The sequence below is a fragment of the Coturnix japonica genome, chromosome 7 (assembly GCF_001577835.2).
Source record: "Coturnix japonica isolate 7356 chromosome 7, Coturnix japonica 2.1, whole genome shotgun sequence".
Lineage (NCBI taxonomy): Eukaryota > Metazoa > Chordata > Aves > Galliformes > Phasianidae > Coturnix > Coturnix japonica.
In genome coordinates, this window is record NC_029522.1 from 6060730 (window position 1) to 6075839 (window position 15110).

Sequence of the window (15110 nt, forward strand, 5' to 3'; positions counted from 1 at the left end):
GGGGCTCATTTAGGACTCATCAACAAAGCTTATTTATCTGATAGACAAGGAGCATTACAGCACCACCAGCTTCTTTCTCCTTCAATACCACAAGCCCACTGAAAAGAGAAGGAACAATAGTGGAGGGTAGATAAGATCCAAGGGTCACTAGTGACAAATATTTTACTGCCTAGTTTCTCACTGTTTTTAAAATCTATCTTCTGTAGTATCCAACAGGCCTGAAGTGCTCTCCCAGAATAAACACACCCTCCTTCAGTCTGTCCTACAAAACTCCAGTACAAGAACACAGAACAAATCAACCTGTGATCAACACATTAAGAAGGCACCTTTAAAAATCATATATACATTTAATTATATACATATGCCAGATGTTTGATTCCCTCCCCCTTATGTCCTTCCAGAAATAAATTTTCCTGAATACTTTTTAAATTATCAGGAAAATACTAGATGTACGTAGGGCTTTACACCCGTGTGCCTTAACTTCAGTTGGCCACTAGACATAACCAGCAGAATAAAACAGCCATGAGCCAGGACTTCAAACATTATGATGAGTAATTTCATCTACAGCATTCCCTCACAATGGGATTTGTACCTAAGCATCTGCTTTTGTTAGCACAGCTTTTGGGATAAAGCAGATTCTTATCTGAGCAGTAGTGCTTGTTATTCGGAGGCAGCTGACAGCCTGATGGTTAGCTGTTTCTGCAGTTCACTAAATCACGTATACTCAAAAATCAAGTGCAATCCACTTTAACTAGAGCTTGTGCTTTCTGAGTGCCATCATGATTCATACCTCTTTCTCATGATACTGAGTATACATGGCTTACTAAGTATTAGAGGATCTTTCTGTCTAGCAAATTAACTAATAGATATTTACCTTTGTACTTTAATCAAGCTGTTTTGTTGCTACAAATGCAGGACTAGATGAAACAGATTTTAGATATTAAAAACTACTTTAAAGACCCATTTAATTCTGTGTCTTACCAGCTGCCATCAGTGCAAATACCACAGCACTCACATGAATTTGACTGTTCTGCCCCAAGACCAGAGCTTATCTAATGCACACATTTTACTACAGTTTTCATTAGAGGATCAAATATTGTCCAGATTCTTCAGTTCAAAACATTTTATCATGTCTCTTAGCAGTAGTCAGTTAAGCAGAATAAGATCCGGTGATCAAATTCTCCAGTTTGCCAACAAACATTCTGACACTCCGGTCTTAAATTTCAGTAGGTAACACCTCATGACCCTTCCCCTAATTTTTAGAAATAACTGTCTCGAGTAATTTCAAATTAACAGACAAACGCACCAAAAGGTTATATATGTATCCTCGAGGTCATTCTTAAGGAAACCTGAAAAATTCAGCAGAAATTTTCTGTAGATGCATTCATCCATGTTTTGCTGCAGGCACCAGGGCAGTGTATTTCCTAACAAGTCAATGCAAGCCAAACCAAAATTAGCAAGTTGTCTGAAATGACAAAACCTAGCTCAACACTTGCCTTCAGGAGCAGAATGCTAGCAAAGCTAATAATACCACTTACCCTGCTACTGGATCTGTTATGCCATAACACAGACAGCTTGTTTTAAGGTTAAAAAAAAAAAATTAATTAAGAAACCTTAAAAAAAAATCAGGTACCTGGATTGTGCAGCTTGCTCCCCCTACTCCCATTGGGAACACATAGACATGTTCCCAATCTTTCCTGCTGCTCCTCGTTGAGCCCAACTTGGTCAGCCAGAGATAACAAGTCACCACAAAGGCAAGAGGAAACATCAAATAACAAAATCTTGTTTGTGCTCTACTACTGCTAGAAGAGCAAGATGTTACAAAACTTACATTTCCCAGATTACAAACTTCCCATCCAACCCTCCTGCAGAAAAAGCAGCATAAAAGCGTCTACACAATGACAGCCACTGCAGCATTGCTGAGACAGAAGCAGTGACACTACTGATCTGAGTGGTACAAAAGCATCCTGTTAGAAATGCACAGGATGACCTGTGATAGAGTCAACTAAACAACATAGAATAGTTTGCATTGGAAAAGACCACTTAACTCTCCAACACAGCTTTGAATGCTCCACTAATTTAAGGAAAAACATTAAATTCATTAAGCAAAGCTCAAAGTCTCAATGAGACAAACTTCAGGGATGCTTCCACCTCACTTTTACAGCTATTTATCTTTTTGGATCGGACTAGGTTGTTTTTGTTTATCAATCAGTTCTGGCAGCTACAGAGCAATTCAACTGGAGCTGAACACAGCAACTGGCTTCAAGCTGTCAGAACAGGGAAACCATAAGTGCACCCTTGACACTATTTCTGACTGAAGCAGTGTTCACGGACACAATTTCTCCCCTTAAACTATTCCCTTTTGTGAAAGTGCTCACTACCACAAGGCTTTACATTCCTACTGATCTGGATTCCTAAAAGCAGCTAAGGACATTGGTGTACAAGCACAGCTGCCTCGAGGGAGTCCTGAGAAGGAGACAACACAATGCAACTGTTGTGTACTTCATTCTGCAAAACAACAGATGCAAAAACAAAGGAGAGTAGTGATGACATGTCATTTCAGATGTGATACAGACTGCTTTGTCACAAAGACATAACATGTGAACCTTTCTAGAATGGTAATATCAACTTATCTTTCTGAAGTTTGCAGTGCATTCAAAGTCATATGTTCCAACTATCATGACCTCAGCACACTTTTCAAATGCTTGCTCTATAGGCAGCATACATATACAGTAGGTTATGTTTCATGTTATAAAATAGTGCACTTATTAGGGATATACCACATGTTATTCTTTAACCCTTCTTGCCTTTTGGCTCACAGATATGATCCTTACTATGTTAATGCTTTGAATGATACAACCAGCTGTCAGAAGTAGTTTAAATCACTTGTTGAGAGGTTAAGCTTCAGACCAAGCTATGGTTTCCTAATTCTCAGCAAGAGGAGTAGCTGTGAAAGAATAACCTGCTCATTCCTTAAACCTTCAACGCTCTACCTCAAAGTCTTCACTTCAACTTGTCAGATGAATTGCAGATTACATATAGGAAGACAAACATGGCATGTTATAAATATGAAAGCTTTTATGTACATATCCCCACTCCACAGATTTTAATTCAGCTCATTACACACATCAACACAACAAAATTGTATGTGAGACATATTGCTATGCATAGTGAGCATTTCTTCTCTACAAAGAACACTAATGTGTTTTCAAGATGAAAAACAGTTAGCAAATACAATGCAGAGGCACAGGGCTTGGGTTTCTTTGTTTACTTTTTAAACACTCAAATCTCCCGCTAAAGCTGTCAAAACCTGATCTTCTCAACACTTTCTCTTGTTTGCCAAGTTCAGATTAATTTATTTCAACTCTTACTTGCATTTGGGAGTTCATAAATATGCACTCAGGTAGTCAAGAGGTGTAAAGTTTTCTACAGTACTTGGCCATTAAGCCAACACTAACGAACCCTGTACTTTGACAGATATATGGCTACAGACTCATGACACATCGCCTGCTACTCAGCTCCACAAACAACCCCATCCCAATCAGACTATTCAACCAACAACTCAGAGCCTATAATAATTACAGATGAGTAAAAAATTTCCAAGCTCATGGCAGAAAAAAAACAACTGTGACCCACCAGCTAATTTATGATCAGACTTGATAGCCCTCTGTAGGACTGTGCCAATACCCACTAAGGATCTCAATTACAGTACACCGATAGCACATTCAGTAACTTCCACTGCATGTACATCAGAACCACAAGCTAATAGACGTTCAAGTATTTTTTATTACCAATGCAATAGAGCACTTTGCACAGAAGTGGACCACAGCTGCAGAACTCCACACAGACTTAATATCTGGGGGCATTTAGAGTCCAAAGTCACAGCCACAAAACATAAGTACCTGAGCATGGCTCTGTATGCACGACTGTTCATCTCAATCTGTATTACTGCAAAACAACTTTAAACTACAGCTTCCATGGTACTACACAAAAACATCCTCAGTATCTAACAAAACCGAGCTGACAACCGCCACATAAACATTAACATTTTTCCTTTCACCATAATAAAAGGAAATTACTAAAAACGAAGCTGAAGTACCAAAGAAATTGATGCCAGGATCCTAGCCTAGCAGTTATGAAGTGTTTCCTTTAAATCAAGAAGGCCCTAGCCATCGGTTTATGATTCACATCCATCCCTGCTATCCTCATTTGTGCTGCTGACATACTGCCAGATTCAGAAGAGGGATCACTCTAACACACATGCTAGAAAAAAAAAAAAATATAGATGGCAAAGCACTGCTGATTTCGCAGTAACTGAAAGAAGGTTCTATATTCCTCAGCTGCAGAATAACATGTGTTTTGGAGAGAAACCTATCTGGCCATCACCAGAAGTGGAATCTATGAAAAATGCTGAACCACTAGTTTGTTTTATTAAAACCAATAGGAAGCAACATATTGTGATGGAGATTTCCTGCCAAATACCTCTGTGCAAAGCAGAGAGTAATCAGCCTCTACTCTTGTACTCGATATGTGGCTCTGGCACAGTTCTTGTGATTGCTGATTGCTTATTCATCTGATTTTTATTTTTTAAGATTATAGAATAACATCCTGGCATCCCTTCTGAGCATAAATGCAGATAGACTTCTAAAAGCTTTCAAGTCCAGAGGAATTTATCCCCTGAGAAAGGCAGCCATCACCCTATCATCATTAAGCTTTAATCTTATTTCATGGGCAGAGAGAAAGAACATTCATTTTCACCTAAATTATTTAAGTCTAAAATATAACATTCTTAAATCCACCTGAAATCCTACAAGTCTTAATCTTTTTGGTTTAGATATTATTACTGAAAAATAACAACACATTACACCAATAGTCTCCACCTCCTGGTATTATGCTCCAACTGTGCTACCCCTCTGGGCCCCAAGGTCAGGGGTGTTCATCCTGCTATTGGTGATGTAGGGCAGCTCTCAGCATACATAGCTTCATGCAAGAAGGAACATCACACGCACTGTGACTGTTTCTTCAAGGCTCCAGCATCCATTCATTGTGGATTTTCCTTTGTTAGTACTGACTCACATTTTTATAGCTTGCTCTTCATGCAAGCATCCATAGCCCCATGCTGTATCCAGACATACTACAAACAAACATCCTTTACAGACACTAGATAATTTTAGTTGGTTTGCTTGCCCCTAAAAACAAGTTCTAGCCAGCTCAGGGTCAGGGGGCTATGCTGTTTTTTCAGCTATTGCTAACATACACACACCTGTGAGGTCTCCAGCAGCAACCCACACTCCACCTCTTTTCACCCTGTGTGCCTCTCCGTACCCTCCATATCTCCTCTTCAAGGGCCACTATCACACCAGGTATCTTATTTATCTATGAGACATCATCACATGAGAGTCACAGCAGCAGTCCCATCCAGAAGAGCACAGGCCAAGCCTGACCAGACTTCCTCCTGAAGGCTTGCACTGAGCACAAAGCTCACAGCTACTTACAAGCGATGGCAACAGCACACAACAGGGTTCCACACCTACAGCAGTTGTACTGCCTTCCCTCTGCGCATGACGCTCATACCCAGAATGGAAAAGACACAGAGGAAAGAAGCTGGAAGCAAGCCACTATGTGATTTTTCCAAGAACAGCGTTTCTGACTCAGTTCACACAGAATGAACTCAATGCATGTGTAAGGGCAGAGAAGATTGCAATAAAAGCAGCAATACTGCTGGAGTCAAACAGCACAAAGGACTTCTTAAGTTTGCCATTAAATAAAGGAATATCTCACTACCCAACACATTTAATTCTAAATTTGGTAAACAGAGGCCTTCACCTAAACATAATAAAAAGCTACTTGAATTTTCTTTTAAAGAAAAATTCATTAATTCTATACTTGGGCTTGGTTTCACCCACAAACAAAGCTGCTTTTGTTTCTCTGCAGGTCTGACAAGTGCTTAAGGTCAAAATGCTCACCCTCAGCTATGAGAACAGCTTCTGTTTTTAAAAACAAAAACATTCTTTTATTATACAACCAAGGAGAGGAGCACAGAACATTTTACTAGTAGAGCTTTCAGTATCTGAGCAGCAAGAGGAGTGAACTGTAACACTTGGCTGCACACAATCCCCACGGCTGTTTACTGCTGTATTTATCAGCAATGCTTAGATGACTCCGGTACTGTGACAAAGGCTTCTATACTCTGTAATTCATGCGTATTCTAATGCACTATGATATAGAGAGATACAAAAATATTGTATGTAATTCAGATGAGGAGCATTTTCTAATCAACAGACAAGATTAAAAAAGGTGCAGATGCTTCCCCACTCTCGAGTCACCCCCCCCAAAACTGTGTGAAAAGCACATTCACTAATAAAAGCAAGACACTCACCCAAAAGCCAAGAACCAGTAGAACACAGAAATAAGTGTAACAAAGAGTTACTTAGTGCAGTTAAGGAAACCAAAGTTCCTGAAAAACAATAGCATTTCACTTGAAAATGCGGCCATTAATATGCATTTTGCTGCATACTAAACGCAGTTGAGAAATAGGTAGATCTCATCCATCCCTAAGCTGCTTCTTGACAGCATTTTCATTTTAGTGTTTCTGTCTAGCCTACATTTTGCCTTCTCTTTCCTGTTTTCTGCTCCTGAAACAAGCTCAGAGGTCAGCAAAGCTATATTTTTACCAGCACTACAGTGCTTTGTTGAACATGGCTCAGTAAGAGCCAAATCACAACCTAAATAGACAACTTACTTTCCCAACACAATTCCTCAGGTTGCATTTAATTGTACAGGACTGTTTAATCACGGGAAAAGGTTAATTAGGTATCCCTAAAGCCTATTCACCCCCTCATCAGTAAATTAAGAGCTATCATACTGCAGTATTCTTAAAATCATTCTCATTGAATAAAACCCTTTACTGGCAACCCTATATTATTGTCTACGATACTAGTATTTAGTGCATGTTCAGGTACAGTGCAATGCTTTGGCCTCTGACATGGATCGTGGTGAAGATATTAAAAGGTAACATCTTGAAGTGCATTATACCTTAGCAGCTGCCAAAGGTTAGTTTGCACCCTTGGTCATTCTACCCTTGCAGAGTTAAGATTACCAAAGCTCCAAGAGGCAGCACTGCTGAAGTGTGAGCATGTCGTTTCCATCTGTCACGAAGCAACATCCTGCACTGGGGCTGACATGTGCTCATGCATCTTTGTACCCTTCCAGAACGCTCGCAGAAGAGACAAGCAGTTGTTCAATCTCTTCTCAAATGCAATATCGCAAGGCTTCCCACTCATTCTCCTCCTGAGAGAACTACAGTGCTTTTGTGACATTCAGACCACACTTCATGTCATCAGTTAAGATTCCCCTGATGGAAAACCCACACTGTGCACTGCTCGTCACAGTGCAGCTCCAGGCTTCCACGTGAGGGACACCGCTCCTGACCCTGTTACTGTGATTTGTGGACTGCCCATGGCATTCATTATCACAGACACCCAGAGGGGACAGCTCTAAAGAGGTCTCACACAGCACAGAGTGAAAACGCCTCTCCATCAATTAAGGGATGTAATGGACCCGTGAGCTCACCATAGCTGATGACAACTAGCGCACACAGAACAACATTCATCCTAAATGGGGACTGGCTAAAGGCAGGAGGTGCTTTAAACACCAGGATCACTTGAATCACCTCCATAGTTTTTAGACTAATCTTCCAAACCCTCTAAAATTATTCCAGTCAATTGCAGCTGAATACTTGGAAGCAAGTTACAGGCAGTTTCCATACTTAATGTTAGGACATGTTTTGTGCTCATGACTGTCAAGTGAAATAAATAATCAGTGTTATAAACATCATAGCATTCTAGAAATGCAATATAGGTTTGGCTCACAAAAGAGCTTGAAAGAAAAAGAGCATGAGTATTCATTAAAAGTCTTCAATTACAGATACAACTAATATAATTGTCAGGTTTTATTTTTAATGCATTTACCACAATTAGGTATACTTTTTATGAAAAGGCTAAAGAAATATTGCAGTGCAACAAAAACAGCAAACATGAAGTTATCTCCACCTAATTAATCATCCCTTGGCAAGATAATACCTTTATTCATGCTTTTATCTTAATAAATATTTCCTGTTGAGTCTTTACAGATAAGGAAACATTAAAATTTAAGATGATTTGCATGCTGCATGGCTATAAAATAAAGGCATTTTTCTCTGAAAATGGACATGAAAGATGGCTCAGTCCTACCTAAGCCACTACATGTGCTGTTACTATGAAAGAAAAAATGTCTACTTCTGGTCAAAGTTTCTCCAGCATTCAGGGCAGAGTTAGGCACATGCTCACAGGCTTTTTGGACCCATTACCTCTCTAGCACAATAAGCCAGACAACAGTGCCTTTATTTGTGCCTTTTCCAGTAGGGTACCTGCTAAACCTGGAGGAAACAAGATACAAAACCATCAATGACTGCCTAATCTTTTCTGCACTGCAGTCCTTCTCCCTGACATCAAGTAACACACACAGAAGCATCTGAGGCACATTTAAGGTCATTTCAAGAAGTACTGGAAGACTTTGTCACATCTGGGGCATATCCTCGTGCTCCTCTTTATCCCTCTTTACAGCTACGCATGAACTTATAATTACATTAAAAAATTTGAATTAGTATTGGTAAGTATTTAACAGTTATACTACTTTGCTTCTGAACTTATAAGTTCATCTCAAAACACTTGTGTTGTGTATTTAGTCCTCTGTATGAAGATGCATTCAAAGAACATTTGGTTACCATTCTTCATCAGAGAACAAATAAACAAGCAAAGCACATAAACAGGGAGACTTGCTTCCCAAACAATTTCATCTGAAGGTATTACAATCAACACCAGGCAGATAAGGCAGGTAACAGGAATAGTCACAGGATAAAAAGTGCTCTGTAAGCAAACAGTAACGTACTACAGAATTCAGACATGATCTCCATCTCCTATTTGAGAGCCACTATTTCCTCAGTATGATATTCTGTCCAGTCCTTGTTCTTATTTTTACACTTAAGACATTCTAGCTTGGATATTATAACATATTAAATGTTTTCAACACAGTGGCCAAAGCAGTCTGCATTCTTTTCCACACACTGAAGCTGCAAAGGATGAAGTAGTACATCTAGTAAGTAAGAAGAACACTGTAGGACTACTTCATTAAAACTAAATGGTAGAATATTGAACATTTTTTCCAGAAGGAAGGGCACGAGGTTGCTTATTACAGCTGTCAGCAGCAAGGTGAATATTTGGCTGCTGCTTGTTTCATTCAAGATAGCTTTCAGTGAAACAGAGTTGACAGGAAAAAATGCAGCAAATACTGAATGTTGAACCATTATGTCAGAAATTAATAATGAAGTATTAGTACAAGGAATGCCATCTTTCCTTAACAAAAAGCATTTGAGAAAAACATCTAAAAGCAAAATCAAACAAGGAAAACATAAGTTCAGGCAAGTTCTAATTCTCAGTCATCCATTGTGTTTTATTTGTTTTGTTGATTTTAATGGTGCAGCTCTTGGCCTTGTAAAATAATAAAGTTCCTAATGGCAGAACCAGGGCATCAACACACCCAAGGTGAGCCACAAACCACACAGGCCAGAGCTATCTATTCTAGACACTGATGGTCACACCCACAATGGAGGGTCCCATCCTGCCACCATTTGTTTCTACTGAAGGTAATAGCTCTAGCTACCTACATGCCCTAACCTACTTCATCCTTTAGGACACAACATCCCCTCTTTATACTGTCTCACATTCATAAGTATATATTCATAAGTATAGCAGCACATGCAGCTCTTAACCAAGAAAGAAGAAGATAAAAATGCTCCAATACTATCTCCTTGCTCAAGAAGGAGGATGGGGTAGAGATCAGTAGAAAGCTCATTTAGGCCAAACACTGCCACAATTGTAACAGACTGTCTGTAAGTAATCTCTCCACAGCTATATTGAGTTTACAGTTTTTATTCCTTCTACCTACTGCTGGGGAATTATTGTTTTTACCTCTTAGCGTCAGCTCAACCAACATGGATATAAAGAATCACTGTTGTATTACTAACATTAATGTAGCAATAGTGATTAGTTATAACTACTGAAACACTGCATTTGAAGTATTATTAAATTTACTTCCACTCCTAAATAATGAGTCTTGAGCAGTGCAGTACAGATAGGTTTTTACTGTCTACTGGAAGTCTTCTGTAGAACAAATGGAATCATCACCCCACAAACATTCAACTGTATATTTCTAAGACCTTTTGTTTGTTTTCAATACTGAAAGTTTTTAAAAGCACCATGTTCTCATATTACTATTCCCAATGCTGAACTTCAAGCTTCACCCCCAACACACTGTTTTTGTCTTATTTATATGCACTAAAATTATTACTTTTTTCCCCCCTCATATAAAACAGAGGAAAAACTTAAGACAGCTGTTATTTTTCACTTTAAAGACATTCTACAAACAACTGCAAGTTAGGGGAATGACTCAAAATGGTAATACAAAATCAGTGGGGAACAAGCTCACTTCATTAAACATCTGCATCGCAAGCCAGAGACTCATAGGGAAGTTAAATTAGTTTGTTGAAATGTATGATACTTACTGTAGTGTTTTCTCTCATTTCCCAGTATAAAATACTAAGCAGAGCAAGAACAGTCACCATTCCTTTTCTACAAGCATTCTATTGCCTTTACATTTAATGTATAAATCAGTAAAACTAAAGTGATTAAGGTTTGGCCCCATGATTTACTAAACTATTTGCTCACAGCACACCTTTTACTATCTGTACCTCTACATACAATTCACAGTACATGAACTAAAACTTATATCACCACTACATAATCCAAAAGCTAAGCTTTACTCAGTCTGGATCTTCCACACTTACCTTCCAAAGTAAAACCTCAGTAAATACTTCTACAGCTCACACCAAAGCAATCTGCTCTTCCCTGGAGACCGGCACACGGAAGTCTGAAGACACACAGGAAAATAGCTCCAGTTTACTTCTGGAAGGAAAGGAAAACATTTCTCTGAGTAAACGGGTCAAAAATATGAAAATTGATATTTCATGTTAGAATTAAAGAGCTTGCCATGGAAAAAATGAAATTGCTCATCTAGGGATTAACACAGCTGTCTGCCGTTATATCAAGTGACAAGGTCTCATTAAATTATTCAGTGGAACTACTTAAGGCAACGCTGTTTTCCCCCCTCTGCTCATAAAAACTTAAAGTTAGCATTTCCAAGGACCCCAGCACTTACAGACAGTTTCTCAATTCAGCAGAAGGCTTACATCACTAAGGTTTAACCCAGAACCTCAAGTGCAGTAGGCACATACTGTTATTGATTAGAAACAATTACAGCTTCAGCTGGAAATGATTACTTTCTATACTGCATGACAGAAATTCTTATCCCAACACAGTATGCAAAGAGGCACAGAGGTATCAGCTCCAGGCTTTTCTCCACTCTTTAGGATCACCAGAAACTAGGAATGTGAAGCTAAACACTAACTTCCAAGCAGTACCTACCTGTGAACCCAAGGAGCCACTACAACATGGATGGTATTACTCAGTGTCAAGCTTTCCTGAAGTCTCATCCAATAGCATACAAAATGAACTACTCTTTCCTTTCATATTTACCTCACTAATCCCACCAGGTCTCATAAAGCAGCTTCTTACCCAAACAAAGGACACAAAGGGCTCAGCTTCTCAACTCAGGCATGTGGCTCTCATCTCATTCTTGCCGTAACCAACACATGGCACTTCCTCCTGTAGAATGACCACTGCTCTATTTGAAGCATAAGAAAGGAGTGCTGTAACAGAAACACACCTCGGGGTTAAGCTTGCTTCTTGGTAAACAGCTGCTTAAAGCAGATAAAAGGAAGTTGCTCTATCAGCATAGTGTACATTATTACTAGAGTGATGCTACTGTTTATTCTTAATCAGCTTTCAGACACTTGCAGCATGATCTTGTTTGAAACATGATGTAATCATCCTTCCTGTACTGAAATACCAATGACTCAGTCACCACTAAGTAATTATTCTAGTACACCCATGAAGTATTTTTCTCTTTTCATATTGAAAGTGAACACATAATAAGTTCCTGTCAACATTTGGCATGCATACACCAGTCTAACAGCACATTACTGCTTGTCTCACTGCTCCAGAACATTACAGTATGTGGCTCTAGAGACTCCCAGGCAGGTAAGCTGACCTTGAAGGTCAACACCTTCAAAGCCACAAGCATCAACTTCCCAAAAATACATGCAAGCCACAGTTACAACTGGCATCAGTGCAGACACTCAAGAAAAACAAAGTTGAATGAACAGATTAAAATCAGTTCAAACCGGTTAGCAGATTGACAAAGTTAACAGCACTCGAGGCAGGATTAGGAATTACTTACAGCAAATACATCATGATAGCACAGACTAACAGTATCAGCCAAAAAACTGGGTCAGTCTTCACTTTCAACAAAAAAATAACATACTACTAAAGCCAACAGTCCTCAGTCCAACTGTTTTAATTGAGGACTTGACCAAGAAGCACACCAGCATGAAAAGGAAAAACACAGTAATTTTTTGAGTCATTCTTTAAACATGATTTATACGTGAAATTAAGCCATGAAATAGTTACCAAGAACATAAGCACTTACCAAGTACCATCACAGGAGAAAGACAATAGGCCTGAAAGCACAGAACAACCAGAAAAAAAAAATACATTGAGGAAAGAAAAAGGATGCTCCAATTCATGTTGTTATTAATCTACATTTTCCCATACTAACCTGAAGTTTCCTTTGGCATTTATGAAGTGTGAGTAAAATTCCACAGCACAAATTAGAATATATGGATTTCTGCATAATACAACTGAAAAAAACCAAGTCTTGACACTTACTGCAATTACTTTAAGCCTTCTTTCTCAAGGAAAATAAAACTAAGACAACACAAAGTGGTTACAGTTACAATACTTACCCTGGCTGAAGTGACAGATTTTTGCATGACAGCCCTTAGTTTAGTCTTTTAGAAGGAAAAAAAAAAAAACTATCAAGAGGTAATTCAACAGTAGTCTCACTCCAGTGTTAAGGAGGGTTGCATCATCACAGCCACGTCATTCTCATCCACACTTCAACACCATCATCACCAAACCTGCCTTTTGGCTTTCAGCTTATACAAAACGTGAAATGGGAAATAATACAATTCATTACCTGCCAAACCTGATTGCTTCTATGCCACTGGGAAGATAACACTGAAGATGTTGAGAAAGCATTTGAAAGTATATCTCCAGTTACATAGAAATCAATACCAGAGCAACATCTCTATAGCATTATCACCAACCTTATCTACTTAACTCAATACTAACCACCTGGGGACAGCTCTAGTGAACCCCACATAACTGCTGTCACTGCCATTTGTTTGTTACCCATAAGCATCAGACATTGTCTTAAAGTCAAATGGTGAAGCAGCATAGAAGCTACTACTTCATCTATATTTCTGTTGTGTATAAAAATAGGAAACCTGTCCTGTACATGCTCTTCTCCAATATTCTCAGACAGCTTTGCAAAGCTGGCACCTTTGATCTGTCATACTTATCTAGAAAGATGCTCTTAGTACCTTTTAAGTATTAAGTGAAAATGCCACCCTCAACTGCATATTAAGTTCAATGAATTTACTATAGCACCCAGGTTCCTAGATTTTGAGTGAAAACTTTGAAGTTTTCTCCCCTCTTTCCTCAAAGACTACCACAGCCTATTAAATCAACAGCATTCCTATGTAAACTAATATTCTTATTCAGACTGGAAGTAAGGCTGCACAAACTAAGAAGCCCTCCCAAACCTTCACTCTCAGCTCTGAGCCATATAAATCATCACACACGGATTACACTAAATCAGAACAACAAATTGTTTTTCTAGTGTGTATAAAGTTCTTAAACAACTTGAAACAAAATAGTGTTTCAACTCCAAAGCATGAGAAATTATCCCTGCAAGTTTACTGGAAGTATGGCAATGAGAATATGAGTCTTTTTCTAATGCTGCTAATCACTCAATTAAAATCCAACCCAAATAATGCAGTTTGAACTGTGATCATTTTTACAGAGCAACTCATTAAGAACAACATTATGCATGCCATTTACCACATTGGTTTTGCCACATGAAGTCTTTTACAGCTCTTTTAGATTACACATTAACTTACATTGTGGAGCAAATACTCTCTGACCAGTTTTGGATGCAAAGGATGAACAGATGTTTAGCAACAGTCGTCAAGAATTGACCAAGGTAACATCTTGGTTAACAATCCAACCACCTTCTATGAAGAAACTGCCACATTGGTCAACAAAGGGAGGAAATGTAATGCATTTACCTTGACGTCAGTAACACTGTCACACAATGTATTATATCCAAGTTCTGCTGTTACAAGTAAAACATGATTGAGTAAAAGAAAAAAACATTCAATCAGAGAAGGCAGTATTTGACAAGCTAACCAGCTCTCTACATGGAGACCTGTAGCCAATGCAGCGCTACAGTAGTCTAATGTTACCTACACTTGCACACTTCCTACATTCCTTTCAACTTCCTAGCAGAGAAAGCATGCAGCAAGGTCGAGCCCGCAGCTATAGCAGAAGACGAAGCTCTTGAGAGATGCGAAAGAAGGGTTCATCCACATGCAGCCTAGAAAAGATCTAAGTTACTGCCTCTGAACTCTTTGATTTGCCATCACCCCAAGTCTGTTAAGGACAGAAGCATTCCTGGCATTGCAGCCTCTCTGCAGCTAAAAGGAAAGCTTACATGATGCTCTTCAGTTCTTATGACAGATCATCTAATAAAGCTATTTTCATCTCGATTTCTCCATGCTTACAGGGATACAGCAAGCCTACCTGAAGCACCATTAAAACTCCTGGTGTTTCAGGGTCCGCTTCTAACTTCTGACAAATAGTGAAATAACAGGCTGCAGCCAACACTGCTTCCAGATGCATGACCAAGCTTACCGTAAGCTTACAATAGATTTTTAAAGCAAGCCAAGCTCCCTTATAAGAGATTCACTCTGATTTTTGGCATCACTCCCTCCTGAATTACTCACCATACAATTCTGACAATGTACAACACTACAAAAACACCATTCTAGTCAC

The 15110-nt window shown here is 39.0% G+C and overlaps 1 long non-coding RNA gene across 3 annotated transcripts in view; it reads right to left on the reverse strand.

The window, feature by feature from the left end:
- LOC107316493 overlaps positions 1–15110 on the reverse strand; it is a 167445-nt gene that overhangs the window by 133818 nt on the left and 18517 nt on the right. For 2 of the 3 annotated variants that reach the window (XR_004308073.1, XR_004308075.1), the window contains exons 2-3: positions 11670–11803; positions 10883–11000 (exon numbers count right to left, since the gene is read on the reverse strand). This is a non-coding gene — a long non-coding RNA (uncharacterized LOC107316493). Of the gene's footprint in view, positions 1–10882; positions 11001–11669; positions 11804–12642; positions 12679–15110 lie in introns of those variants that run through there. The other variant, XR_004308074.1, reaches the window with a different exon arrangement.